This window comes from Coregonus clupeaformis, chromosome 33 (assembly GCF_020615455.1).
Source record: "Coregonus clupeaformis isolate EN_2021a chromosome 33, ASM2061545v1, whole genome shotgun sequence".
NCBI lineage: Eukaryota > Metazoa > Chordata > Actinopteri > Salmoniformes > Salmonidae > Coregonus > Coregonus clupeaformis.
The window spans coordinates 26,589,525-26,611,908 of record NC_059224.1 but is presented as its reverse complement, the minus strand read 5'-3'; the positions used below and the strand labels follow the sequence as shown (position 1 = coordinate 26,611,908).

Below are 22,384 nucleotides of genomic sequence, written 5' to 3'. Positions count from 1 at the left end.
CCAGTGTCACACTTGAGGCAAATTAGCAATGCATGATTGTAAACAGCTTATTATTTGCAGAATAGTATGTAAATACTAAAGTGATGGTGGCTCATGCATGTGATGATGGCATGATATGTGTGAATGTAAATTAATCTTGGAATTTGCTTGGGTGCAGCTTCATTTTAGCCTGGTTATAATGTAGTAATATAAATGTAATTCATACGTAGAATTTAACACTGCTACTCTGAGTCACCCTCTCTAATGCTTTTGGATGTACCATATTACTTTTTTTCACCTCATCACGACAGAGTGACAAACTGTTCTCTTGAGTTCCATTGAGTCTGTTTGGAAACCAGTGTCAACAGAGAGCGAGGGAAGAGGAGCTAGGTATGTGAGTGCACTCAGCTGACAGTGTGAAAATGAAAGGGGCTAGTGAGTGGAGCACACAGTGTGGAATGGGTGGATTCTGTTTCAGTTAGCCATGCTTGGTTAGAAAGTTGAACAGTTTACTCTTTACTCTAGCTGGAGGGAAACTCTTTAGCCGTCGTATGAAAAGTGAGAGCTGGGGATTCGGAGACCTCGGCAGGCGGCCTCTTTGTGAAATGCCATTTGAGTCACAGATCTGGAAAATGGCTGAGGGGAGTAGAAGGGAAGGGAGCCAAAGGAAGGAAATAGAAAACTTGTTTACACATTTAGGGTTGAATCAACGTTGTTTCCTCTATAGAAGCACTCAGGTCTCCATTGCCACTTTTCTTTTAAAAGTAAGCCCTAATAGTTATGATGCTGTATTGTCTCTGGCTACAACTTAAAAGGCATTTGTTGTATTTCCGGTCTCTCACCACATTCCTCCAAGGGACATTGCATATTCTGTTTGGCAAACAAACCCCATGCATTTTACCACCTTAGTTGATATGACTGATATTATTATAAAGTAGAACAAACAATGGTGAACTATTGCCTCTCAGTCATCACAGTAGACTAATACATAATGCCTATAGTGCAGTTCTGTACATAATGATAAAAGAGACTCTTAATGCCTGGCTTTTCCCCCAGCCAGCCAGCGTCTTGTATACCCATGCTTCTATCCTTTTCCTAATTGGTCTATCCTTTTCAAATGTACAGTTTTCTTCCCCTTTCCAGCTGTTGAATGTGGAGGGACAATAGCATTCCTCAGTGGTTTAATCCCAACGTCATGCCTCACAACCCCAGTGGGGAATAGAACTAATGAGCCTACACTCATTTAACCATACAGTATGTTGGAAACCTATTGCACATTTGTGCCACTAGAAATCACCCGGGTGCTCTGGCTGGTTCTCTTTGTTTGAAAGGAAATGCGACCTGCTTTATTAATGTTTTAATGGGCTGTTCACTGTTTAATTCATTGGGCATATTTTATTTCCCTTCCTTTTCATCAGTTGCAAAAAAATTGAAGACCCAAAAACCACACCATCCCCCCTAAATCCACTGTGGTGTGACATTATACTCATCTCTTTAGAAGCGCCTGCATTTTTATTTACTGCTGTGCAGTGCAACCAACCAACCAGTAAACCCAGTTGGGCCATTATGATTTCAATGAATCAGAAAGTACTGCTTTATGCCTCTTAATCAATCAGAGAAAGAAGGTTGCAATAGTTTCCAATAGCACAATTCCATCATTAAGCACAGTAAACTAGTATCCAGCTGAGCCCTCTGGATAAGACTTCCATACAGCCAAACGCTGTGGTTTTAGCTAGGCCTGCACATCCAGGTATTAAACCTCCGTCTTACAGGTATTAGGCTCTACTGTTGTGGTCTGTTCTGACTGACCATTTGCAGCTATATTAAACCTGCCTGTGGATACGGCTCTCCAAGGCACTTGATCAGTCTGAGGGCAACCAGGAGTAGACCTAATCATTGATTTGGTTGGGTTTAATGTGTGTGTGTTAGAGGGGGATACTGTGTCTGTCCATGTGTCTGTGTGTGCATGCAAAGTACAGATTTTCACACTATTCGATGGATTTCTTTGATCAAAGGATTGTGTTTTTTCAAACCATGTTAATGTGTGTTATAAATATATTCTCACTAGATAATCTCTTCAACAAGGGATGTAAATGATGATAAATGTCAAAGATCATGAAGAGATGCCGTTACAACTCTCTAACCTCTTTACATGATATGCTTACAAGCAGCATGGCCAGCTCATTTCCTCTTGTTCACAACCCGTTAGCTTCACTCCCTTGAACTAAGCAAAAAAGTCAAAATATTAGCCAAGCTATGTGATCAACAACTCCGCTGTAGCAATATGAGTGCGTGGACACCAGACTGCAAGCATGTGAAGAAACAACTTTTAGAAAATAAACTCTCTCAATTGACCTGTAATGCTGCAACGCTTTCAACGATTGGGTGGCAGGGCTTCGCTCAAATTTCACATTACAGTTGCTACTTGCTACAGGCTGTAAAAGAGCCTGCTCTGTGTTTGTGTTACATGGTCTGTGTGGCTGACTGGCCACTTCTCCCTCTGCAGAAAGGTCTTATTCTCCGGCTGGAGTGGCATAAACAAATAGGTGGCCAGGTGCACCTGCTGTAATCTGAGGTTAAATAGTAACTTGAAAGTGAAAGTTGCCAGGGCAAAGGAGCAGAGCCAAGACAGCAGCACATGGATAAACTATGTGTCACCTCTCTCTCTCTCTCTCTCTCTCATTCTTTCTCTCTCATTCTTTCTCTCTCTCTAAACATCAAGAAAACTGTCTGTCTGCCACATAAATAACACTATTTATTTTTTATTGAGCCTCATGGGTGGGGTATATATTGTACATTCATGAATTATATATTATCTTTATTTCTTTATTAGCTGTCTGTCTCAAGCTCTTATGAAACTTACAGTGGGAAAATATTGTACATGTTCAGATGACATATTTGCTTGTACAGTATTTACATCACCTTGTTGGTATTGGTATACTCTACTTGTTATTTTTGACTTATATTTATTGTTCAAGACTGAGACTGCACATAATGGTTGAAGAATTTCAACCTACAGAAGCCTATATTTCTTTAAAACCCTCCCGTTGTCCTAGGGTCAAAATGACCCGCCACTGTGTTGAACCAACTTTATTACATTTTTATATTTTTGGGATCATTTGTGAGAAGGAGGCAGTGAGAAAGTATCACTGCCTCCTTCTCACAAATGATCAAAAAAATATACAAATTAAATAAAGTTGGTTCAACACAGTGGCGGGTCATTTTGACCCTAGGACAACGGGAGGGTTAAACCTTGGACTGCTTTCATTGCAACATGTTTTTTGTTTACTATCGCACCCTTGTGTGTCACCAGAAATGGCTGAAGCGGGGGAAAAAAACAGTATTTTAGCCGGTTATAAAATGTCAGCATTTGAAAATAAACACAACACACTTTCAGTCAGCTTTAGTTATGTTGTGGATAAAACATGCCCATTTGTATATGGTCATAATGAGAGAGAAGAAGCTGCTTTGAGTCGTCTTCTGTCAGCTCTAATTAAAGAGTGAGCTTGAGTGTCAGATGAATCTGTATCTGGTGCTGTGGCTGAAGGGCTTTAGTTTTTATAAAGCTCACAACCACACAATACTTTAAAAGCATTGATTGTTGTCTACTGGAATATAGCCTACCCTGTACTGCTATTTGACTGTAAAATACACCATCTCTTGGTCATCCCTCATAGAGGAGGACTCTCCACTTGACTAGCTGCTCTTTGAAGGAGGTGCCTTGTAGTATCAGATTTCATAAATAAATAAATATTGCCATTTAGCAGACGCTTTTATCCAAAGCGACTTACAGTCATGCGTGCATACATTTTTGTGTATGGGTGGTCCCGGGGATCGAACCCACTACCTTGGCGTTACAAGCGCCGTGCTCTACCAGCTGAGCTACAGAGGACCACATGTTCTAGATGGATAATCACTGCGTCGCTCATTCATCAAATGATTGTATTCACATATATGAGCGTAAAGTAAACGCATGGTCTTTTTACCCTCATAAACGTACTGTACAATCAATGCCATCACTTTTTTTTAAACCTTATTGGTGCTCCACCTCACACGTCTCCCCTCACCCCTCATTTGTAAAGTAACTTACATACTTCAAGTCAACATGCATCAATCAAACAGAGCTTGTTCCTATCTGTCCTTCCTCTAAGTTAATTGTATCCCTAAGCTGACTGGTTCACTGTGTATTAATGTCCTTTCATGCTATTCCAAATTTCAGTGTGCATGCTGTTAGGCCAGAAGGTGTTTCTATGTTGGGGTTTTGCAGCAAGGCTTTACACTCCTTCCCATGCAGTCCCAGTCCCAGTCCCACCCCCGTGATATGAGCTCCGTGCTCCAAAACAGCCTGCAGGGTCAGGGGGGTCAGGGGGGTCAGGCGTACCAGGAATGTGTACATGTGACCACCACGCTGCGCTACGTTCGGCTCTGCTCCACGTTCGGCTCTGCTCCTCTCTCTCTCTCAGTGAGACGCGGCTGCTGGCTGGGGACTTTCATTTGTTTCATTATGCAAACACAGGATGTTTACACACTCCAGAGCCAATTCGCCCCCAATGTTACCATAAATCAATTAACTTTGGGTTCGAGCTGGGCTCTGATCATGGACGAGCAGAGGGAAGGCTTGAGCAGGAGTTTCGCAACACCTCTGCTCCGGATTGCTTCAGAGCTTTTTATTATTAATGGGTTTATGTTATGTGTTGATGGCATCATTATGGAGTTCCCCCTCCTGTGCTTGTCCTTGCTGTGTTGGGCTGTCAAAGGAGGCTCTGAGGGAGAGAGCTCTGATACCTCCATGTGATTTTAAATCCATACAGAAAAACTACAAAGAACCTGTGGAGATAGAAAACTGGGAGTTTATAGTGGATTAACAAATGTATATGATTCCTACCTCCCTGGATTGGATCACTTATCATATCAATTACTCGTAGTCAGCTACTTCTCTAATGATCCACATGCTGCCATCTCTCTCCCTTTTGGATGAAGCATTAGTTCCTTTTCAATGTCCTCTTCTCCCTCTTTCCCCATTTTGGAATAGTTTATTGCAATTCAGATACAGCATTCAAGACAGAATATGTAAACTACTGACTACCATATGTAAATATATTTGTGCTTATTCTCACATTTTGGTCTCAAATGAATGTAACATTAACACTTGTAGCATCTATAAAAGCAAATGAAAAAAATCTGTAGCAAATAAACAAAATGTGTTTTGATCATGTCTCCCTGTTACTACATGACTGTGATGCTGTCTGATGGCTGTGTAACTCAGCGTTGCCAAACGATTGTGGAATTCCAACAGACTGGCAAGACCAGTCCTGTGCTCGATTCACACTGGCATAACAGAACTGCAGGGTCAACACCAAAATTCCACATGGCTTGACAAATTGGACTGCGGTGTATGAGATTGTGGCACAACCTATATTGTGCAGTTGTTACCTCACACTACTAGTGCTATTTCAGAAAACTCACTTAGCTCTCCGCACTAGATCTTTTTTTACATGTCTGTATTTATGTAGTGTTGGGTAGCACTTTATAATAACTCCACGTATTAAAGCATTTGTAATGGATTAGTAAATAGTTTATTAATCATTTATTAATCATTACTCCATTCATACAATGTTGAATATAGGTCCTTATAAACCATTTACTAATCATTAGTTAAGTCTTTTTACGTGGCCTCATCTAAAGTGTGGGCTATTTATACTTTATAAATATTTGTAAGGTTGATTTTGCAAATACGGGCACTTTTGGATGTTAAATGTTTTAAAAAAAAATGAAACGTCTCGAAACTGCTTTTTATCTATCTGAATATTTTCTTCACTTTGTCTGGAAACAAGATCTAATAGTGGCGGAGACCATACTATTTAAGAATATAACGATTTTTATCGGTTTCCCCAATTACCCGAGGGGAAATGTCATTACCACCAGGTCATAAAATTTGCTATTGTAGTTGAAAGGAAATTACAGAAATTGTTCCTAAGGTATTTTCTATAACATTTCACATTCATTTTATTTTTTCATGTTTTCTTTTACTAATTGGAAGTTTTCTTAATTATATGTATTCATTTTGTATCATGTCTAAATGTCCATATATGCCTTGATGATACTCAGAAACATTTATTTACCACATCAAAATCTTAATATTTTACATTATTGTAGGAATTATCTTAAGAACAAGCATACGTGAAAAATCATCAATATCATTTGTAATTGAATACACCTTTGCCTCAAAAATATGTACCGTGATGGGAATGATTTAGCGTTGTGGTAATGACAGAGTGTGGTGGAAATGACATTTCATATAAAACACATGTTTAATTTCATTGAAGATATAGAACAGACCATTCGTTCCAATTCAGCCCAAAGGTGTTCGATGGGGGTGAAGTCAGGGGTCTGTGCAGGCCAGTCAAGTTCTTCCACACCGATCTCAAAAAACAATTTCTGTATGGACCTTGCTTTGTGCACAGGGGCATTGTCATGCTGAAACAGGAAAGGGTCTTTCCCAAAACTGTTGCCACATGGTTGGAAGCACAGAATCGTCTAGAATGTCATTGTATGCTGTAGCTTTAGGATTTTCCTTCACTGGAACTAAGGGGCCTAGCCCAAACCATGAAAAACAGCCCCAGACCATTATTCCTCCTCCACCAAACTTTAAAGTTGGCACTCTGCATTGGGGCATCCGCCAAACCCAGATTTCTGTCTTCGGACTGCCAGATGGTGACGCGTGCTTCATCACTCCAGAGAACGCGTTTCCACTGCTCCAGAGTCCAATGGCGACTAGCTTTACACCACTCCAGCTGACGCTTGGCATTGCGCATGGTGATCTTATGCTTGTGTGCGGGTGCTTCGCCATGGAAACCCATTTCATGAAGCTCCCGACTAACAGTTATTTTGCTGATGTTGCTTCCAGATGCAGTTTGGAACTCGGTAGTGAGGGTTGCAACCGAGGACAGATGATCTTTACACACTACATGCTTCAGCACTCAGCGGTCCCGTTCTGTGAGCTTGTGTGGCCTACCACTTCATGGCTGAGCAGTTGTTGCTCCTAGACGTTTCCACTTCCAAGAACAGCACTTAAAGTTGACCGGGGCAGCTCCTGCAGGGCAGAAATTTGACGAACTGACTTGTTGGAAGTCACTGAGCTCTTCAGTAGGGGCTATTATACTGCCAATGTTTGTCTATGGAGATTGCATGGCTGTGTGCTCGATTTTATACACCTTTCAGCAACAGGTGTGGCTGAAATAGCCGAATCCACGAATTTAAAAGGATGTCCACATACTTTTGTATATATAGTGTATTTGCTTGTCCTCTCCTTGATTGATTTAGGGGGCATCATATAGAAAAATCTAAAATAAATAATTTAAGTCAGTAATAACCATAGTAAGTCACATAAATAGACATCAAAATCACTCAATCATCCTAGCATAAAGCAATTTGTAATGGTCTTATTTCGCAAATAAGTGTTACATTTCAACATAACCATGATAATATATGTAATTTGTGTGTCTTTTCAGGTCTTAAGGTAAGTAAAAATTTATACATTTTGTCATTACCATCACATCCTGTCCTTACCATCACAGTTCATTATGTGGTGTTCATGACGTGTGGTGGGAATGACATTTTTACAGTATTTGGTCATAAATAGCAGGGATTCTAGCATGCTAACTCCAGTTGAACAGCTAGCATACAATGTATCCTAAATATACATAATTAAAACATAATTTCAAAAATCTATTATAGCCTATTTGATAATTAAAATATTAAATAGGTCCATTCAATATTTTCTAATTATCAATACTTTTGTAAGTGTAATACATAGCAGAATGTCAAAACTTTGGGTGTGAGACAGGACAAAAACAGTGCAAAACAGTGAAATCCAGACATGAAATGCTTTATAAAATAAAAAACGTATTGAAAGCTGAAAAAAAAAGTTTACGGTTATTTTAGTCTCTACTTAATGGATGTGAGAAAAAATAAGCTAAATGAACATTTTATCTAAAAATCTAACCCTGAGAGTCAAAAAGGTCCGTATTTGCACACCCATAACTGTTTTGCCTGACCAGTGAAATGTTTTGCGAAGGCGGAGACATCGCAAACCGGAACTCCCAATTTCTAACACGTATGGGCGATCGGCGGCCACTGATTGGCTGAATACCCAGGGTGCGAGACGGTTGGAGTTATCAACAAAGCAGCATGACAGTTTTTGAACTACCAGTAGTTTCTTTGAGAAGATACAGTATACAAAGCGATCTGTGCATTTGAACAACAGCATAAATACACCTATTTAACTTTTGCATGTGAAATACCGAATGACCACTGCTGTACATGTTGCCACTGTTTTGAACAGATTAGTTTATACTATTTAGAATGAGCAGCCAGCTCACAAACGAATGAGTGCACCAAGGAGAACACAACAAGCATACAGATGCAGTAAGTGAAAACACATTGTCAAACTGGGGATAGCTAGCTAACATAATGTCACAAAGCATAATGCGCTAGCCAGTTACCGTTTATTCTGAAATAACTTAATATTTCCGAGTTAGTTAGATATGAGTTTAGAAAGACTTGAAATTGGCATGGGAGCTAACTACAGTGAGGGAAAAAAGTATTTGATCCCCTGCTGATTTTGTACGTTTGCCCACTGACAAAGACATGATCAGTCTATAATTTTAATGGTAGGTTTTTTTGAACAGTGAAAGACAGAATAACTACAAAAAAAATCCAGAAAAACGCATGTCAAAAATGTTATAAATTGATTTGCATTTTAATGAGGGAAATAAGTATTTGACCCCCTCTCAATCAGAAAGATTTCTGGCTCCCAGGTGTCTTTTATACACTCTTTATACACTCTTAAAGGGAGTGCTCCTAATCTCAGCTTGTTACCTATATAAAAGACACCTGTCCACAGAAGCAAAATCAAATCAGATTCCAAACTCTCCAAGGATGTCAGGCACAAGATTGTAGACCTACACAAGGCTGGAATGGGCTACAAGACCATCGCCAAGCAGCTTGGTGAGAAGGTGACAACAGTTGGTGCGATTATTCGCAAATGGAAGAAACACAAAATAACTGTCAATCTCCCTCGGCCTGGGGCTCCATGCAAGATCTCACCTCGTGGAGTTGCAATGATCATGAGAACGGTGAGGAATCAGCCCAGAACTACACGGGAGGATCTTGTCAATGATCTCAAGGCAGCTGGGACCATAGTCACCAAGAAAACGATTGGTAACACACTACACCGTGAAGGACTGAAATCTTGCAGCGCCCGCAAGGTCCCCCTGCTCAAGGAAGCACATATACAGGCCCCTCTGAAGTTTGCCAATGAACATCTGAATGATTCAGAGGAGAACTGGGTGAAAGTGTTGTGGTCAGATGAGACCAAAATCGAGCTCTTTGGCATCAACTCAACTCGCCGTGTTTGGAGGAGGAGGAATGCTGCCTATGACCCCAAGAATACCATCCCCACCGTCAAACATGGAAGTGGAAACATTATGCTTTGGGGGTGTTTTTCTGCTAAGGGGACAGGACAACTTCACCGCATCAAAGGGACGATGGACGGGGCCATGTACCGTCAAATCTTGGGTGATAACCTCCTTCCCTCAGCCAGGGCATTGAAAAAGGGTCGTGGATGGGTATTCCAGCATGACAATGACCCAAAACACACGGCCAAGGCAACAAAGCAGTGGCTCAAGAAGAAGCACATTAAGGTCCTGGAGTGACCTAGCCAGTCTCCAGACCTTAATCCCATAGAAAATCTGTGGCGGGAGCTGAAGGTTTGAGTTGCCACATGTCAGGCTCGAAACCTTAATGACTTGGAGAAGATCTACAAAGAGGAGTGGGACAAAATCCCTCCTGAGATGTGTGCAATCCTGGTGGCCAACTACAAGAAACGTCTGACCTCTGTGATTGCCAACAAGGGTTTTGCCACCAAGTACTAAGTCATGTTTTGCAGAGGGGTCAAATACTTCTTTCCCTCATTAAAATGCAAATCAATTTATAACATTTTTGACATGCGTTTTTCTGGATTTTGTTGTTGTTATTCTGTCTCTCACTGTTCAAATAAACCTACCATTAAAATTATAGACTGATCATTTCTTTGTCAGTGGGTAAACGTACAAAATCAGTAGGGGATCAAATACTTTTTTCCCTCACTGTAACTGGCTAGCTGCTTATCAGAGGTAGATAACTGGTTAATTTGACCAAAAAATCTACCAAACTATTTCTCAAAGTTTCTCAAAATGACTGTAGCTGGCTAATTTATTTGATCATGTTTTGTGATACACCAGTTTTATGCTGTTTGAGTCCACACAACATGTCACCCTGTCACCTACAGTAGAACCTGATAAACAACATCAGGAGGAAACAATAACATTGGCCATGCTTTTTTGTCCTACCAGATCCGCAATGAGAAGGTTCTAGCTAGTGTATTTCTCTGTCCTTCAACTCTTGTTGGATGTAGTTGTCCGGTTTATCAGGTCCCAGGCTCCCTTGACTGTTATGATTATTTATTTACAAGTTAATTACAATTAACTTTTTGCTTTAGTTCCATCTGTACCTGATAGAGCAGATCTACTATAGTCTCACGTGCAGAAGTAAGCCGACTCATTGGGAAGAGGAGACTAGAGCAGACCCAAAAGTTCTGACTGAACGGACGCACATTTGAGCGCCCCAGGACGGTCCATTTACTTTCTGCTGTTATAAGTTATGCTATGAAATCCTGCGATTTCATTGTGACTGTTCCCCCTCATAGCAAATAGTTGGCAACCCAATCCAAGCAATGTTCACACGGCCTGTGCACCCACAGAGACGGAGCTGCGCAAAGTAGTAAGTAACTGAACAACTTGTTTTAAACAATGTATTTTTGAAACAAGAAAATGTACACATTTTCTGCACTTTTATGAGCATTTAAAGCATAATCCATGAATTATATAGTATCTATTTTTTACCAATAACAAGTGGGGCGCCGCCCCTAGCGCCCTAATGGGCGAGCCGCCGCTGGTATGGACCTAGAACTTAATTAAGCAGCTGACCAAATTATGCAATATTTTAGTTCTGGGTTAACAAGATTAGACTGCTCTAAGGAGTGACTGCAATCCCTTATTTTGGTTTTGGTAGAAAAGTCACTGCCAAGAAATGTTATCATTTTTGGACTAAAAGCTTTATTTTACGCAGCATAGAGTGTGTCTGAATTTACAAATCACACTATTAGTTGTTTATAAATGTGTGAATAACTAGGTTACTAACATGCTGCTGTAAGTCACTCTGGATAAGATCATCTACTAAATGACTCAAATGTAAATGTGATTTATAAATGTGTGAGTAATGATTACTAAATGATGAATAAACTATTTACTAATATATTATAAATGCTTTATTAGGTGGAGTTATTATAAAGTGCTACCTAATGTGGTAATGTTTTTTGCACCATGGAATTTAGGGACTAAAATGGAAAGTCTATGACTTTTTTGTGATATCCTGTCACGTTTTTAAAATGTATGTACTGTGTGTGTATATGTGTGTTTTTTAACTGACAAATAAAATAAATAAATAAATAAATCCAGCTCATGCATGGGAGGAGATCCCCTAAAGAAAAGGGAGGAATTGAGTGAGGTGACATTAGGATGAATGGAAACTTTGAAGTTGTGTCCTGGTATAACCCACAGTCGTCATGACAGTGCAGTAATAGCTTGGTTTATTTTCCCTTCTCTGTTTTCTGTTTACAGTAGTGTAACCTATGAACACACTATGAAAAGAGTCCATCTCCAAAGAAGTGCTGAGCTTTCGTTTAGGGAATGTGGTTAATATGTGATATTACCATATACAGTGGGGTCCGAAATTATTGACAGCCTTGATAAAGATGAGCAATAATGACCGTATAAAATAAATATACTATATTGTATGCTCAACATTTTTTGGGGAAATTATATTATTTTATACTAATACAATTACTCAGAGAAAGACATTTTGTTTAATATTATAAATAAAGTAGTCAAAAGTTTAGTATTTGGTCCCATATTCCTAGCACATAATGGCTACATCAAGCTTGTGACTCTACAAACTTGTTGGATGGATTTGCAGTTCGTTTTGGTTGTGTTTCAGATTATTTTGTGCCCAATAGAAAATGAATGCTAAATAATGTATTGTGTAATTTTGTAGACACTTTTATTGTAAATAAGAATAGAATATGTTTCTAAACACTTCTACATTAATATGGAGGCTACCATGATTACAGATAATCCTGAATGAATTGTGAATTTTTAACTAGGCAAGTCAGTTAAGAACAAATTCTTATTTACAAATGACGGCCTACACCATCCAAACCCGGACAACACTGGGCCAATTGTGCGCCGCCCTATGGGACGCCCAATCACGGCCGGTTGTGATACAGCCTGGAATCGAACCAGGGGGTCTGTAGTGACGCCTCAAGCACTGAGATGCAGTGCCTTAGACCGCTGCGCCACTCGGGAGCCCTTGGGAATAATGGAGTGAGAAAATTACACAGAGTCAAAGATCATAACCCCACGACATGCTAACATCCCCATTATTGGTAATGGTGAGAGGTTAGCATGTCTAAATTATTACTTGTTAAAAAAATATATTTCTCTGAGCAATTGTATTAGTATAAAATATAATTTCCCCAATTTTTTTGAGCATACAATACAGCTCAGTATTCATCTTTATCAAGGGTGTCAATAATTTCAGACCCCACTGTATATACATTTATGGACGGACGTTATGCATTGAACAAACCATACAGCACAGTCTGTATGACTTACACTGAGTGTACAAAACATTATGCTCTTTCTATGACATAGACTGACCAGGTGAATGCAGGTGAAAGCTATGATCCCTTAAGGTGTTCCTAATGTTTGGTACACTCAGTGTATATCTCACAAAGACAAAATGCTTAGAACAAAACATACTTCTAATTGGCTGCATTTATTTCACTGTCTACAATCTAGCGCACATCTCAAATAAAAAACAGCAAGATAAGGAATGACCACTTTGTTTTTCACCCACTAATCCATGAGCGTTTTTCTCATCCCAAGTACGTCCAGAATATTTTCCCCATCACCTAGCTGAGAGCAGCATGATAGGTAAACATTGAGGTAATCCATAGATAAAAAAGAGAGAGAGCAACTTCCCCTGGTCTCCAAGCAACAAGAGCCATTGGAAATTAATACTCTATCCGACACTCTGGAATTGACAGTGTACTGGTAGCTACCCTGAATGTAATTGCCAGCCTCAAGGTATTAAATTAAACTGTGTGGCTCTAGCTGAAATGTTGGTGATATTACTTAACTTTCCCAGACATCAAGCACTCAGGCATTTCACACACTATCCTACACATATGCACATTTTATGGCATGTAATAGTGGAACGATTAACTATCCTCTTTTGTAAATACTACTGTAAATACAGAGCCATTAACACTCCAGCACAATTAGGAATTCACACGAAGGACATGGATGTTGATTGTGTTTAGGTGGCCATATGGTGTGTCAATATGCAGCAGTAACATGTCATGAGCAAACACATTAGAAATCCATTGACATACACACGTGAGATAAGGGCCACTAAGATTATAGTTTGCTTTCCTTTGATTTATGTGATCAATTGATTTCAGTAAGTGTGGATTTACAGTGGAGGATCCTCAGAGGAGGAAAGGGAGGACCATCGTCCTCAGTGAATTTCATAAAAATAAAAATAGTGAAACATTAAAAAAGTTATCCTTTTTAGAAACAACTATACTAAATATTCACGTCACCAAATAATTTATTAAAACACAATGTTTTGCAATGAAGGTCTACAGTAGCCTCAACAGCACTCTGTAGGGTAGCACCACAGCTAGTTTCCGTCCTTTTCTGGGTACATTGATTTTAATACAAAACCTAGGAGGCTCATAGTTCTCACCCCCTTCCATAGACTTACACAATAATTATGACAACTTCCGGAGGACGTCCTCCAACCTATCAGAGCTAATGTAGCATGAACTGACATGTTGTCCACCCAATCAAAGGATCAGAGAATGAATCTAGTACTGAAAGCATAAGCTACAGCTAGCTAGCACTGCAGTGCATGAAATGTGGTGAGTAGTTGATTCAAAGAGAGAGAAAGACAATAGTTGAACAGTTTTGAACAAAATGATTTCTTCAAAAATGAAGGAGAAGCAAGAGAGAGAGAGAGAGAGAGAGAGAGAGAGAGAGAGGCGAGAGAGAGCAGTTACACCGGGGCCCGCCGGTGTAACTGCTAAACTGCTTGCTGACTATACACTGTACTGCATGATTGTGGTGGGTTTACTAACGCGTTAGCTACTTGAACTATGTTGACTATGACGTTAGCTAATATGGTGACAACGATGTAGGCTGTGTGTAGCGGTTAGTGGTTATGATGTTAAATTTTTTTTGCCTGGTCACAGACAGCTGATGTGTTGTGCACTGAAGTCCACAAGCGAAGGGAAAAGGTGATAGGAGGAGAGCATGTAGATGCGAGAAGGAATGAATGAGCAAAGTGATCATGCTGTTTGTATGTGGCTGCTATAAAAGTGAATTTTTTTTACACCATTTTAATTGAAAACAATAACAGTAAGGTACTTAATTGTTAACCAGAAATTATTTGATATTGAGATAAAAACGGCTGCATTGGACCTTTAATAAAAGATGTTCTCCTTTTTGTTAACCTTTAATGTGAATGATCTCAAAACGTGTAAACTCAGATTTATCTCATGTTCACATATGTTGTAGCTTAGACCCTATTTTACATCATCTGAGGTGTTCGTGTTGTGCCCGTCATCGGTTTAGATACAACATACTCTTGAATACAGGGTGGGTGTCATTTCAATCATACAAATATAATTAATTGAACTCTCTTCAGATCACCGCAATTTAGCAGGTACACCATTTACATTTAATTGAAACTTTAACTTCCAACTACTACAGAAAGATGGCCGACCGGTCCACCCACTGTCGAACGTTGACTTGAATGTCTATTCCATTATGTGTATTTCTATGATTTCAATAGGTTTCCTATGGAAGATTGACAGTTTGATTTAAAACAATGGATATTCCCACTCAAGTCAACATTCTCTGATGTGTGGACCTCCAACCATCTTTGTGGTACCATTTGAAAGTTGAAATTTCATTTGTATTCACATTTTAGTACATTTATCAGCTAAAACATGACACCCACCTTGTATTCTAGAGTATGCTGTGTCTCAAATGATGGTGGGCACAACACAAAAACCTCAGATGATGTAAAATAGGGTGTAAGCTACAACATACAGGTAACTGCCAAAATAAAGGAAACACTTGAGTAAATGAGGGATACAAAGTATATTGAAAGCAGGTGCTTCCACACAGGTGTGGTTCCTGAGTTAATTAAGCAATTAAGATCCCATCATACTTAGGGTCAAGTATAAAAATGCCCAGTTGCCCATTATTTTGGCTACAATGGCTAGAAGAAGAGATCTCAGTGACTTTGAAAGAGGGGTCTCAAATGAGCATAGGGGGTTTAAAGGGGGTTTGTGTGTGTGTCTCAGGAGCGATTCTGGAGCGGCGCTTGAGACAGCATTTTCCACCACCATCAACAAAACACCAAATTATTGAATTTCTCGTGGAAGAATAGTGTTGCACCCCTCCAATAGAGTTCCAGACACTTGTAGAATCTATGCCAAGGCACATTGAAGCTGTTCTGGCAGCTCGTGGTTTCCCAATGCCCTATTAAGACACGTTATGTTTCCTTTATTTTGACAGTTACCTGTTTATGAACATGACAAAAATCAGAGATTACGCATTTTTTTGATAATTGAAGTTAAAGGTTAAAAAAAGTCATAAAAAAAAAGAAAGAAATCTCAATAAATTATGAAACTGTTTGACAACCCTGTTTGCAAGCTTTCAAATGATATTAAACTCAACCGTTTATTTTTTAAAATGACTACATGAATGGGTGGGGTAGGGTGGGGTATGCAAAATAGGTCAACTTTAAGCACCTCTATCTCCTGAATGTTTTGGTGTTCAAGTCCAAAAAGTCACTTTCTGACCACTTCTACCATGGGCAAACATTGTATAGAAGGTTTCATTCAAATCAAAAGGGGTGCAGTCAGAAAGTGACAGAAATCATATGTAACGACCCCCCAGTGAGTTTGTTCTGCTTACCCAATCCCCCTTTAAGAAGCTATTGGACAACAGAGTTGTATAGGAAAACATAATGTACACAATGACTGCATAGCTTATTGCGTTCCCTGTTTAACATTTACATTTTAGTCATTCAGCAGACGCTCTTATCCAGAGCGACTTACAGTTAGTGAGTGCATACATTTTCATACTGGTCCCCTATGGGAATCGAACCCACAACCCTGGCATTGGAAACACCATGCTCTACCAACTGAGCTACACGGGACTAACACAAGACATTTGACATTTCACTAACTTCTTGCTATCTAATACCAAGCAGACAGAAATTGCTATTGTTAAAGGGTTGTTTGATTCGCCTTGGAAGATTCCAGCGTGGCATTGTAACTCAGCTTGAGGCCCAGTTTGAGTTAATGAGATTAAGGAGTTTTTTGTCCTTAATTTTACCAGAGTAATAATTAGCTTCATCTCAGCAGCTTGATTAGAGCAGTGTAGGCTGCTCTCCCATATTTAGCCCTCGCTGCCTGTCGCCTCTCCTCTCTCAAACGTTGCCAGGCAACTGCAGCAGAACATCATGTCAAATGTTTACTGCAACAAAACTTGCAGGATGACTCACTTCTCTCTCGCTCATCAAATAGCAGGTGAAAGGCATTGTTTGGAGACAATTGGGCTTTTTACTTGTAAAAATGTTTCATTTAAAATGTTTTGGTCAAAGCTGAGAGGCTCTTGTTATTGTGAAAGGCACAGATTTATTTTTGTGTCTTAAAATATATAAATAAGGGTATAACATTCACATGTGATACCACAGACTCCAGAATATTTCACAATCATTGTGCGCTTCAGTGGTTAGAAGGCACTTTATTGGTTGTAATACAGCAATGAATAATATGTCCAGTATACTAAATTGATTGTTTTGTATTATTTCATTTAATGAGGTTGTCATGATCAGGGCAGTAACTTTCAATATTGGAACCAAATGGACTTACTACAAGTTAGAGAGAGGAAACCTTGGGAGGCCATGTCCGGTATCTAACTTCCATTGTGACCTCAGGCGTGCTGTTGCATAAGACGGGAAATACATGGTCATGTAACAACTTCCTTTGAAGCATTGGCTAACTCTAATATGAGTCAATTTCATGTTAAGCTCTGGATTTATTGAAAGGCAAAGTTCAACTCACTGTTAGACCACAGTTTCTCAGCTGGGTGGCTTTTCTCTAGCACTTCAGAAATACTGTTTCTGTTGCTGTTATGAATGGGGTTCCTCACGAGGAAGAAAGACACAGAGTGAGAAAAGTAACAACATTTTTAATAGATGGGGAAGGCACGTCATCCAAGATGAGTTGTGAATACTGCAACGATTGCATTGCGTGCAACGCATTTTCACACTGTTAAGTAAAACTGTTGTTGTTTGCACAGTTCAGTGCTGTTTTGCATGAGGAACATTTCACCCATGGTATTGAATAATAGACTAACAGTTCTGTCAATTATATGGAAAAGTCCATGTACCTTTTGGAACCCAATCATATCCCATCAGCTGTCCTTGTAGTTACTTCAACTAATGTGAACTACTGATATGATTTATGACTGTATAAGTGGAATACAAAGTTGTCTGGTTTAGCATGTCATGAGAGAGGCCCAGCGCTTAATGAGCCACAGAGTTGGCCCGGGGATCAGGACCTTGTAAGCACCAAGGTCAGTGAAGAAAAACACCTCCTAATCACACTTCCCTCAGAGCTAGTGTTTCCCCTCACACCACGCAGGGAGCACTCTTTATTCATTTCACAGCTCAGCCTTTCTGACATCACAGCATGATTCTCTGACATTCTCTCCATCTTGAAACACAAACAGTCCTCAAAAGGAGCCATTTTCTCATTGTATCACTGCCCTGTGGTCATGCTGTCTGACACCATATTTGGATGTGTGTTTATTTGCTGGGGAGGGAGTGTGGACTATCACCTCAGCTCCCAGATGAAGTCCTAGTCGAGTTGAGGCACTGTGTCTTTAAAAAGCCTCTGCCAGCTGTCTGGCTCATGTGTGCAGGCAGGGCCAGGACAGAAGGAAGGGGGAAGGGAGAGAGCAGAGCCACACTACATGGCTGCTATGCTGACTCTGTTTTTCCTACTCACTTATTTTTTTATTTTGCTGGCCGGGGCTGTTCCTGTGTCATTTGCATGCCAGTGTCTGAGGTGGAACCGGTTGGATCCTCTTGCACTATTAACACCATCTTGTTTTCATTGCAAACTTGCTTTCAATTAGAGAAAGAGGGTTGTTTTCTTTCTCCATGGCAGACTCCTCTGTAGAGCTCTGTAGAGCTCTCTCTTCCCAACTGCCCAACACTGGAGCTAATTAAGGAGGAATCAAATCAATCAATCAAATCAAATTGTATTTGTCACATGCTTCGTAAACAACTGTCACGAATTCTGCCGAGCCTGCTCCTCCTCCTTGCTCGGGCAGGCTTCGGCGTTCGTCGTCCCCGGAGTACTAGCTGCCACCGTTGAATGTTTCGATGTGCGTTTGGTTTGGTCTGTCTGTTACACCTGTGTCCGTTTGAGTCTGATTATGTGCCCTATAAGTTTCCTGTGTTGTTTTCGTTAGTTTGTGTGTTATTGTCCGCCTGTCCGTTGGTGTCACCTGTGCAGTACTCTGGACTTTGTTTATTGTTACGCACTGTGTTGCGTTGTCGCTCGCCTCCTTGTTTGAGGCCCTTTAGTTTTGTACTGTTTATACAGTTAGTAAAGTCTTGTTTGACTCAGCCTATGCGTCCTGCGTCTGACTCCTCAACCGCATCCACATCAACACTGACAGAATAACACACCCCCATGGAGTCAGCAGGAGCAGCGGCGGCACCCAAGTCGCTGGAGGAACGGATCAGCGATCAAGACACCATGATCCGGCAACTTGGGGCCGCCATGAACGAGGTGTCCAACACTCTGCGCCGTTTGGTCACCGGAGAGGTGCCCACACCTTCGCACACCTTACCATCACCATCGGCCAGTCCTCCTCTCCCAGCACCGGAACCCAGTGGCATTCGTCTCTCGCTCCCGAGGGCATATGAAGGTACCGCAGCCGGGTGTCAGGGGTTCCTCCTGCAGGTGGAACTCTACCTGGCCACCATCCACCCGGCGCCCTCGGGATACGAGAGCGTCTCCGCCCTCATCTCCTGTCTCTCCGGCAAGGCGTTGGAGTGGGCCAACGCCGAATGGAGGGGAATAGACGCCGCCACCATCACCTACGCGGAGTTCTCCCGCCGCTTCAGGGCAGTGTTCGATCATCCACCTGAAGGGAAGGCGGCGGGGGAGTGTCTGTTCCACCTCCGACAGGGGAAGAGGAGTGCACAGGAGTTCGCCCTGGAGTTCCGGACTCTAGCGGCGGATGCGGGATGGAATGAGAGGGCCCTCATCGACCACTATCGATGCAGCCTACGAGAGGACGTTCGTCGTGAGCTGGCCTGCAGGGACACCAACCTATCCTTCGACCAGTTGGTGGACATTTCCATCCGTCTCGACACCCTGCTGGCTACCCGCGGACGTCCCGAATGGGGGTCGTCCATTCCATCCTCCAGCACCTCCGAGCCAATTCCCATGGAGCTCGGGGGTGCTGGTGTAGCCGGCGCGGTCTGCTCGTTGCCGACTACTGCGTTGTGTTCCGGTGCACTGAAGACAACACACTGGCGTACTTGAAGGCACTTTATTGTGTACAACTCCCTCAATCTGTTCAACATCAAAGAGAGAAAATGTTCAAAACTCTACCCTCGACCAGAATCCGCCTCTCCCAGCCGAGTACAATGCAGACTGAGAAAAGCATGACCTCCCTCCGCATATAACCAAACCAACTCTAGAGGGCGCACTTACACAACTAACTCTCCCAATATCTGTAGACTACACGAAATGCTGAACAATACAATATTTTGGTGAAATCAACTCACAAAATAAAATAAAAAATAGAAAATGAACGGTTGCAAAAATCTGTAATTCTTTGACCTGTTACATTCACCCCTCTTTAATTTCACCAAAATCCTTCACACTTCGAGGGTGGAAAATAACCAAAAACATATAGAATAAAACTCTTGTCCACTTGGTCCAAGATAGCCCTGGGACTCCATTTCCCATATACAGCGTATAAAGCTACTTACAAAGTAAGTTAAAAGAAAACAGCAGTTGATCAGGCTACTGCCCCTTCTAGTGAATATGATGCCTTATACATCATATGAAATCTTGGAACACTTTCCCTCCATTATGAACATCTCATGACTCAGGTCATACTACTGGTAATAAAGAAAAATATCTTAATCTCAAAAATGTATCTAAAATAAAGAACGGAAAGACAGTGACCTTCTGACTCCTGTAACAAAACCCTTGGTGAGTGGTTTTTGCACCATGTTCTCTATCAAGCGATCGACTGCCTTAACAACCCTGCCAGTACGTGTTCTGACAACCTGACTTTCAAACCCTTGTACTTGGGAGGGTATCTGACTATCAATCAGTGTAACAGGTGAATTGACGTCCGAAGACCCTGTCTCATCTAAGTCAGGAACATCAACTGGGGCAACAGAGTCAGTGTCAGTCATGTGCAAATCAGGGGGTCACTGGAATCCGACAAGTCTCTCACAGGTGAGTATTCATTTTCCCCTTGGCCTCTGACCTCTTTAGACTGGGCTCTCGTGGGTGTCAGTTGAACAGACTTCCTGGACAGAGAGTGGGGCATCTCATTCTCCATCTCAGACTCATCAGCTTCTCCAATAGACTCAGAGTCAGAGGATGCGTTTAACCACGAACATGTACGGTCCTCAGAAGCATCTACTGCTAGGCCACTCAAAGCATCAACAGAAGGAGGCTGAAGCTCACTGGCCACATCCGAGGCAGCTCCATTCATCTCCTCATCGCTTAGTTCTGGCATGGGCAAGAAGCTCACATCCAACATCAAATTCCGATGAACAACTTTTGTTTTCCCACTTTCGTCTCTGACTTTGTAAACGTGAGTCTGAGGGTTCCGGTCTATGATGGTATACATAGTGGCTTCCCACTTATCCGCTAACTTCCTCTTCCCTCTCTCTGCTTTATTAGCTAACAAAACTCGGTCGCCAACGTTCAAGTGGGTTCCACGAACTCTCTTGTTGTAGCCATCAGCTTGATGTTGCTGTCCTTTCCTCGCATGCTGCTGAGCTATGTCGGCAGCCACATGGAGGTTCGCCATCAGTTTCTCTGCATAGGTCTTATAATTCACCACGACTGGATCCCTCAAGACTTGTTTGAAGACCATGTCTACTGGGAGTCTGGGCACTCGACCATACATCAAATAGAATGGAGGATATCCAGTTGTTTCATGAGTGGTGGCATTATACGCAAAAGTCAAAGTCTGTATCTGTTGGGCCCAGTGTTGCTTAGCTGTCAGGGGTAGGGCACGCAACATACTGCCAAGTGTCCTATTGAACCTTTCGGTTTGCCCATTTCCCATGGGATGGTATGCTGTTGTGTGTGTTTTCTTAATCCCTGTGAGGCTGAGGAGTTCAGCTATGAGTTTGCTTTCAAAATTGGCCCCTTGATCAGAATGTATTCGCTCTGGGAAACCGTAGATGCAGAATACGTTATCCCATAACTTCTTCGCTATTTGCTTTGCAGTTTGGTTTACGCAGGGAAAGGCATGAGCCAATTTTGTAAAGTGGTCTGTTATGACTAACACATCGACAGATCTTTGCTTACAGTCCTCAGCACTCCAAAAATCAATGCACACCAGCTCCATGGGTGCCGAAGTGCGAATGCTCTCCAAGGGAGCTCGGGCAGCTGGTTCAGGGGTCTTTGCAAGGATACAGCGTTGGCAGCATTTCACATATTCCTTGATGTCTCTTCCCATTTGCGGCCAGAAGAAACGCTGTCGGGCGAGGTGTGCTGTTCTAGCCTGCCCTTGATGCCCAGCGAAATCATGCACACCAGCGAGAGCTTTGGCCTTCAAGCTAGCAGGCAGCACAAACTGATACCTCTTCTCTCTGCTTAATGGGTCTTTGGTTACCCTATATAGGACTCCGTCCTGGACTTTTAGATGATGCCACTGCTTGCACAGTGTCTGGGTCGTAAGAGCTAACCTCCTCCTCCCTCGCCTAGGTGGTGGCTCACCCCTCTGAATGAGTGGCAGGACTTCCCTGATAACTGGATCTATTTCCTGGCTGTGCCTCAGCTCGCCGATGGAGAGGGCTGGAAGTGTGTCTTGTTCTGAGGGCACCGCCTGGGGAAGAACATTGAGAAACTGTGTTGCTCTTATCTCTGCTCCCCTTTCCCACTCTA

At 41.6% G+C, this 22,384-nt stretch overlaps 1 non-coding gene across 1 annotated transcript; it reads right to left on the bottom strand.

Annotated features, from left to right (window-relative positions):
- Positions 1–16,301: 16,301 nt before the first annotated feature.
- trnag-ucc lies at positions 16,302–16,375 on the bottom strand. Its single transcript has one exon. It is a non-coding gene; the product is annotated as a tRNA-Gly (tRNA).
- Between the last annotated feature and the right edge of the window lie 6,009 nt (positions 16,376–22,384).